The sequence below is a fragment of the Ornithodoros turicata genome, chromosome 3 (genome assembly GCF_037126465.1).
Source record: "Ornithodoros turicata isolate Travis chromosome 3, ASM3712646v1, whole genome shotgun sequence".
In the NCBI taxonomy this organism is placed as follows: Eukaryota; Metazoa; Arthropoda; class Arachnida; order Ixodida; family Argasidae; genus Ornithodoros; species Ornithodoros turicata.
In genome coordinates this window covers 60,396,105-60,405,019 of record NC_088203.1, presented here as the reverse complement: position 1 = coordinate 60,405,019, position 8,915 = coordinate 60,396,105, and positions in this window count along the sequence as shown.

Below are 8,915 nucleotides of genomic sequence, written 5' to 3'. Positions count from 1 at the left end.
ATTGGTCTGGCATTTACAAGCTGGAGTCCAGTGAAGAAGCTTACGCAGTTTTTGTGTCCCTCATCACCAATGCATGCGCTCGGTGCACAACATATAAAAGGTGCGGTGGGAGGTTTAGTAGTCCCGTCAACCCGTGGGTAACCACTGGCCTCCTCAATTTCATTCGTAGGAGGAATAATCTCTACAAGAAGTTAAAAAGATGCCCTCATGACAATGACCTTAAGAATCGATACAAGAATTTTTCTTGTATCTTAGGGTCGCTAAAAGGGAATATTACTTTGGTGAAATTGAAAAATATAAAAGCGACCCCAGGAAAAGTTGGAGGGTCATCAACAATTTTCTAGGCAGAAATAAGGCACATGCATCCCCTCCCCCCCCCCCCCCCGAAATGTCCTCGGGTGAAAATCTTTTAAAAGGTGACAGTGAAATCGCCAACGCTTTCAGTATCCATTGCGCTACAGACTTGCGCAACTTCGCCATTTGTACCTCTGGGTAGGCGTCATCATTCTTTCTACTTGCGACCCACATCCCCTGAGGAGGTACCAAATGTGATATCAGATCTGCGTAATACCGCTCCTGGTCTTGATGGTATTTGCTCGAGTCACATCAAACTTGTAAAGCACACTCTTGCACCCGTATTAGCTCACATTTTTAACCTCATGTTGAAGACCGGCACTTTCCCTGCTGCTTTAAAACTTGCTAGCATTACACCAGTCTACAAAAAAGGCAAGCCCACCCTTATCGATAACTATCGTCCCAATGCCATCCTGCTATTTGTTAGCGAGGTCTTCGAGAAACTTCTTCGCAAGATTATTTCCTTTGTCCTACTCTTAATGATATTCATTCTTACATCAAAATTCAACAAAAAAGCACCGTGCATATTAGCGATTTTCACCCCAAAGGCTCATCATGGTCACTAGAATCACAACACCAGTAAACTACCACTGCTCTTTGAAATAACAATTGTAACCACTCAACATGATCACCAGGCTCAAGTAATACATGACCCTTTCTACGCTCATACATTCGTTGTCTGAGGCTACACCTGTGAGCAAAAAGGCACGAAGGCCTCGGGGCAAAGTTCCATTCGCGCTCGACGGAGGACTAGACACAACGCCGTTACGGGAACATGATTGTACTCCTACTATATTAATGATTATTGCATTGCAGTTTAGAAAGACTATCACAGAAAGTCCGTGCTACGCTCAACTATAATTTAGTAGCCTTAAAATTATACTTTCTATGGAAACTATAATTGCCCTGTTACCTGGATCACTATTAATCAAGCCCTCCAATTTTTTCCTTCCCATTTCAGCCTTGTCATGCAGTGAAGCAGTCTCACAACCAAAATAATTTACAGTGAGAGTGGCGTGCTAGGAATTTCTGTCCTGCGCTCAGATGCAAGCATTTCTGCACAGATACCTATAACAGCTGACTTCCTCAACACACCGTGCTCCTAATTACATCTAACAAACAAAAAACATACAATCCCTCTTCTCACGAATTCAGCTGTACCATGCGACTTTCTTCAGCGTAAAATCTGTGAAAAAGGGAAAGGGCAACAAAAATTGTGCGCACTTGTGCTTTCATTGCAATGACTTCAAAAACCGAAGAATACGCTAATAAACTAGGAAAAAGACACCCATTTCTGCTATCAGATAATTATTGCATAATGCTACATACACAGCCGCATTGCCCTTGTGTAAAGAAAACACAGGACAAGGGCACACAAATTCCTTTAAGCGAGCAGGGAAAAGGCTTAAGACCTCAGGAATAATCGCAGAGTCACCACACATCGCTACGCGGCTAACCCAAGATAACAACAACAAAGTACTAGCGGCGGGTAAAATTGTAACAAGAAAGACACTAACAAACAAGCCCCAACATGCCATATTGACGTCACAAACCAGGAAAAAAGCACGCACACACAGACAGCAGCTCAGGATTGCACAAGGAGACGCGCTTTATAGGAATTTCTCCTCCACGCTCAGATACCAGCATTTCTGCAAAAATACTTATAACTGCAAACAGCTTACTCCATCAACATATCGAGCAAAGTGAATACTGACACTCAACAACATGATCGAATGATCAACGAATGATACAACGTCAACGAATGATATTGTAAGCAGTGTCTTCAGTCGACTGAAGGGAATTTGCTTCTCCTCAGTCCACAGAAACGGTGTATCTCCCCTTAGAAGCTCTCGCAGTTGCTTCACTTCATCCTCATAATTCTTGATGAGCTTAGCGTAGTACCCCATTATTCCCAGAAAGAAAGAGAGTGATTGCTTATCGTCTGGGGTAGCAGCATCTTGTATCGCCTAATGATTTGAAAGGTTGGGAGAAATGCAATCCGGACTGACTGTATGTCCAACAAAAGTCAGTTCCTGCACGCCAAAGGCACATTTGTCATTTAATTTGAAGTCTAGCATCGGAAATGGGGGTTACACTAATAAATTCTTTAAGAAAAACTCTTTCAAAATATATTGTTTTACCATAAACCGCGTAAAATTCCCCGATAAGGAATCAACCGCGTAAAATTCCCCGATAAGGAATCAACCGCGCAAAAATCCCCGCCCAAAAAACAATCGCTCAAGAATCCACCATGAAAATATATCGTTGCCAAATATATCGTTACAAATAAACTGTTTAAAAACATATCGCTAAACTCGCTGTTCAAAAATATATCCTAAGTCCAACACGACAGCGGAGTGATAGATGTGTATCTCTACGCAGAGGACAGCAGTAAGACGTAGCTTATATTGGTGGTTATTGCCCTTGTTAGCACTCACCCTCTACCTAGTGGTCTGTCATGGCTGCCATATTTATTCTGTTTGTGCCTTGTTGCTATGTTTTCCTTTCTAGTGTAGAAAAGCCTATGCATTATATGCATATCCCGCGTTATTTCGCTTGAAAAAGGGGGGGGGGAATATATATTTATTGAATGGTCGCATAAAAAAAGCGTCGACGGGAACCCTGGCAGTGCTGAGCGCTCATTCGTTCTTGCGTGTGCTCAGAGTTCGCTTTACACTGACGTTCAAGTGAAGTACGCCTGCTTCGCGTACGAACTATGGAAGTCCGATGTACGAAGTATGCTCATGGCAGGAGTCGAATAAAATTCGCCGACTTTGGGACTATTTGTCGGAGCGGACTGTCTATTTCAGTCGCGGCCATACCACATGACAGTAGCAACCGTACAGTTGATTTTGGCGGAATTCTGAAACGATTTATTTTTAACGACATATTCTTAACCGGGGGTTCCTTAGCGTTTTTATTTACACGGGGATATTTGAGCGATTATTTTTGTGCGTTGATCTTTAAGATTTATTATTAACCATGGCTACTTACGCGTTTATTTTTTGAAAGGTTATTTTTAAGAGTTTCAAACGGGATACACCCGCAAGTGTACCACTTATCCCCTACACTTCCCCTTTCAAGATTCAAGAAATTTTTATTTTGCATCATATACACAAATTAGATGTGGGACTGCGAGGTCAAGCCTGTGATGCAGTCCCAGATTTACACATTATTAAAACGAAACAAGACGTACAATGCATCTTGGCACGAGAACAAAATAAATTAAAAGAAAAACACACAGTGAAAGATTGTACACATAAAATAAGTTGGACAAATGCGCTTTTTCTTTATTTTTTCCTTTTTTTCCCCTTTTGAAATTTAAGGCACAACAGATCACTGGAATGAATACACTTGTTCATAAATCTAAGCAGAGAAAAGCTCGTAGCCGCCATTTGAATGAAAAGAAACTGGTTGTATGTCTGAGTCCTACAGGAAGTGTGTCCCAAATGCCTGGGCCCACGAAGTTCAGTTTGTGTGTGCCAAAATCTGATAAAGCCGATTTTCTTTCGCCGACTTTCGCCGAATAAAGCCGACTTTCGGCTGATAAAGCCGAAAGTACATTTCATCTCGTCGTAGGGTGTGGGAGATCTGAATCTAATTATATTACCGGCATTGGCTACAGGTGGTGAGAATACCATAATGAGAATACCATAATGAGAATACCATGCATCAGAAGCATTAGTTCCAAAGCTTCATTATAATTTTACCGTTTGCCTTCACGAAGAGCTGAAAATGGTTCTTTCATCTACGTTTAAAACGCTCTTCTCCTAAATAGTTCGGATCATCCTGCAGCTGTCTTTGTATCGACAGGCGCAGGTGGCATAGTACAGCTTTGGACAAAAGTTTACGGAACACGCCACTGACGTATTTCTTCATCGGAGCGGCCCCCTGCTAGCTATTAGGAAGACGTCGAATAAGAAACGGGTGACGGGGTGTTCTATCCATCTCTCAGTATATGTGTTCGCTCCTGTTTGCTGCTAGGGTGTCGGTCCAATGGGGAAATGGGAAACACTGGTGTTCCGTAAACTTTTGTCCCAAGCTGTACGTTCTGGAGAGATTCCTGTATGTTTCCATAGGTACGCCTGTTTCGGGACTTCCATATCTGAAATTTTGTCTCGCTCATTAACAGCACAAAAGCGGGTACTCTTCCTTGATTCACCGGTAACGGATCGCAATACTGGACAGTTGTTATAGTGCACGCCGCTTAACCCAAACACTTCCGCTACCTTGCGCCAGAGGGCTGCTGGAATTACACAATCGTAAAACAAGTGCTTATGGTTTTCAATTGCACCACACGCAGTACATTGTCCCGAAGAAATAAAACGAAAACGATACAGACGAGTGTTCACAGGAAGTATCGAGTGCAACAGGCCCCAGGCCACGTCTACTCTGTCTTCATTTAACAAATTAGACATAACCAGCGGTCTATGTTCAGAGATATGGAATATAAAAGTCGGTACAACTCCTTCGTTGTATTGTACTTAACATTCCCTTCTCTATCGTTAAGGCGCTTCAAATGTCTGGCCATGTCCCTGTAGTACGGGGTCGGTACCTCCGCTCTGGGTACAGTGTGGTCAAGTGTATCATCGAAACTTGTTGCTGGTGACCCCAGGCAAAACAACGCTAGAGGCTTGGCTATGTGACCCTCTTCTTCTAGGACTCTGAAAATTTGTTGCAATCCTAACGCTATACAGTTTAGTGCAATATTCGGAATTTCAAACCCACCGCATTCGCCGGGGCCTTGTGTCACCTTCTCTTGTTCTCCTCTCCAAAACGTGCGTGTTAGTGCTTTCTCGGTCTTTTTTGATGGTGGGAAGCACGTGCCGCAATACCATAACTTTGACGCCATGTAGCTTGAGACGATATTTTTCTTTTCGGTGTAACTTTCTCCATGATGCTTTTCCTCCTCTTTTATCTTCTCTAGGTCCTCGGAAATTCGTTTCCGAGTAAGATTTGAAGCCCCGCAGGCATTAAAATCATCCCCAGTACTTTGGCTGTTTGCACCACGGGAGTACCACAGATATTGCTAGAAGCACAAGGCCTTCCTACAGCCAGAACAGGCGATTTGCTTATGTTTAACTGAGCGCCTGACGCTCGGCCGTACAGCACCATCACATCCAGGGCCGCTGCCACACACGTGTCTTTTGTAGTACACCAAGTAAGGTCGTCCGGCAGTCGGAAATTTTCCACTCCCAAAAACGGGAATGCTCTCTATGCTCTGCTGCGCAGACAGACACCTTATCAATGTCTCAAAGACCAGTACATAGAGAAGAGGCGAGAGCGGACACCCCTGTCTCACTCCTGAGCACACATCGAAAAACTGGCTCAGCTTCCCGTTGACTTCGATTGCCCCTTTTTGCTTCAGTGTACAGTAGCCGCGTATAGCCTAGAAAGACCTGTGGAAGCTTCACTCTTGAGAGGACAAAAAAAAGTAACTCATGGTTTACGTAGTCGAAGGCCTTTTTTGATCAAAATTAACCATCAGACAGCTCATGTTTTTGTTCCTAACATACGCGAAAAGATCTCGTAGTGCACTTAGGTGCGTTTGTATGTGTCTACCTGGCACTGAGAGAACTTGAAGTGAGGAAACCAAGAGTGGCATAACCTTACTCAAGAGCAATTGCAATGCTTTAGCCAGTAACTTATAATCGGCGTTCAGAAGAGATATCGGACGCCAACCTCCAACTGTGTTTTCCTGCTATAATCTTTACAAAATAATTTCAGAACACCCCTGCACGTCGAAGAAGGAAGTACACCCTCCTTCAAGCACAAAAGGAAAAGTTCTGTGAGTGGAGCATCTAAAATATTTCAGAATGTCCTGTATAAAACTCTATAGCTAATCCATCCGGACCTGGAGATTTTCCTAACTTCAGGCCACGAAGCGCTTCTGTCAATTCTGCCGCTTTTATCTCCGCGTTTAAAAAGTCGTAATCCGTCTGCAAACTCCGTATGCAATTTTCGAATTCTGCCCATGTGGCCTTATCAACCTTTTTTTTTCCCCCAAACAGATATCTATAGAAATCAAAACATTCCTTCGCGTCTTGTTCTTGAGTTTCGTGGACCGTACCGTCGGACGATACGATTTTATCGATTCGATGCGTTTTTCTTTTGCGTTATCTTGTACCTATCATCCTCATTGACGGAGACGCCCGGTTGCCTGAAAAACTCAGTTTCCAACTACATTGTACTAACAACGCGCTCAGGTGTTCCTGTAGTTCCCTGTATGCCTCTTGTTGTGCAGCGGTTTCAAGTCCCGTACTTCTTAAATATCGCAAGCCCCATCTAATTGAGGAAATATTTTGTTTCTTCTCTCGGGCCCTTAAGTTGCCCCATTTCTGAAAAATTTTAACTGCACCTTCTTTGGCTCTTTCCCGCAGCTCTAAACATAAAATGCCGTTTGATAAAGTGGTCTCCAAGTAACATTTTACTTCGTCTACGACGACATCATCTCTGTGGCTGTAGGTTGACTATATGTTTACAATTTGATCACGCACTCCCAGCCGAGGACAGCTGTTTCGCTCTACTTGGACCTCGTCAGCCCGGCGCAGCGAAGTGACACGATCTAGGGTCGACCTGCAGCCACAGAGCATCGGCTATTTTTCCTTTGTACATGTACTTGCTGGCTTGCACTTCGGCCTCCACATGTGGCGCCGTCACCCACCGTGGAACATTGGCGTTTCGCCGAGACCACTGTTAGCGCCGACCCAAGATTGTGTCACTTCCCTGCGCCGCGCTGATAAGCTCCAAGTAGAGCGAAACAACTGTCCGCGGCTGGGAGTGCACGATGAAATTGCAAACATATGATTAACCTGCAGCCACAGAGCTTCGGCTATTTTTCCTTTGTAAATATATATATATATATATATATATATATATATATATATATATATATGATTGAATTTCAAACACGTCTAGCATCATTTACCTATTTTTTTAATGGCTTTCCCCCCCTCTTTATAATTCACTGGCTTGCACTGTGGCATTGAGGAGTGCTTGGTCACCCTCCCAGGTGTATATCGCTCGCTGAGTGACCCCTGGTTTGCCAATTCGGAACGATGCGCAGCTACCCAGGGCCGACGAGCCGCAAACACGGCGAAACACGTGTCCTCTGGTGCTGTCGCATCGTTCAATGAGTATCTGTTTCTCTACGTGCAGCCATAGAAGCCATCTTAACTGTAAGTTTGAATTTCAAACACGTCTAGCATCATTTACCTATTTTTTAATGGTTTTTCCCCCCTCTTTATAATTCACTGGCTTGCACTGTGGCATTGAGGAGTGCTTGGTCACCCTCCCAGGTGTATATCGCTCGCTGAGTGACCCCTGGTTTGCCAATTCGGAACGATGCGCAGCTACCCAGGGCCGACGAGCCGCAAACACGGCGAAACACGTGTCCTCTGGTGCTGTCGCATCGTTCAATGAGTATCTGTTTCTCTACGTGCAGCCATAGAAGCCATCTTAACTGTAAGTTTGAATTTCAAACACGTCTAGCATCATTTACCTATTTTTTTAATGGCTTTCCCCCCTCTTTATAATTCACTGGCTTGCACTGTGGCATTGAGGAGTGCTTGGTCACCCTCCCAGGTGTATATCGCTCAATGAGGGACCCCTGGTTTGCCAATTCGGAACGATGCGCAGCTACCCAGGGCCGACGAGCCGCAAACACGGCGAAACACGTGTCCTCTGGTGCTGTCGCATCGTTCAATGAGTATCTGTTTCTCTACGTGCAGCCATAGAAGCCATCTTAACTGTAAGTTTGAATTTCAAACACGTCTAGCATCATTTACCTATTTTTTAATGGCTTTCCCCCTCTTTATATATATATATATATATGTTTATAAGCCCCAAACGTCGCCACACCATCATTGGACAGCTGTTTCGTCCTTATTGGGCCTTCATCAGCAATGCGTAGGTGGGCGACGTTTGAGCGAGTGGCGTCGGAAGGTCGCGTGGAACGTGATACCCTCCCATCAGGGTGAGAAACTCACCTCTGAAAGCCCAGGCAGCCAAACGTGCAGCCAAAGAGCCTATGCTATTTTTTTTACTTAATACTTTACTGGCTTCGCACTGGGCTTTCAGAGGTGAGTTTCTCACCCTGATGGGAGGACATCACGTTCCACGTGACCTTCCGACGCCACTCGCTCAAACATCGCCCACCCACGCATTGCTGATGAAGGCCCAATAAGGCCGAAACAGCTGTCCAATGCTGGTGTGGCGACGTTTGGGACTTATAAACATATGTTCAACGTCCAGCCAAAGAGCCTATGCTATCTTTTTACTTATATATATATATATATATATATATATATACAGGGTGTCCACGCTAAGTGTGAACAGATTTTTATAACACTTTTTCCAAGATGAAATCAATTGCAATATAGCATGTGCTAAAGGGCACTCCCCAGCAGGGCATTAGCAAAGTACAAAGGCAATGTATTAATTAACTTTCATTAATTAACTTTTTAATTATAAAAGCTACAAAGTTGTCCCAATGAGAGCATCTGTTCCTTTCGGTCACCTGATATCGTAGCCGTTTTCAGAATAAAAATCCGTTCGATAGA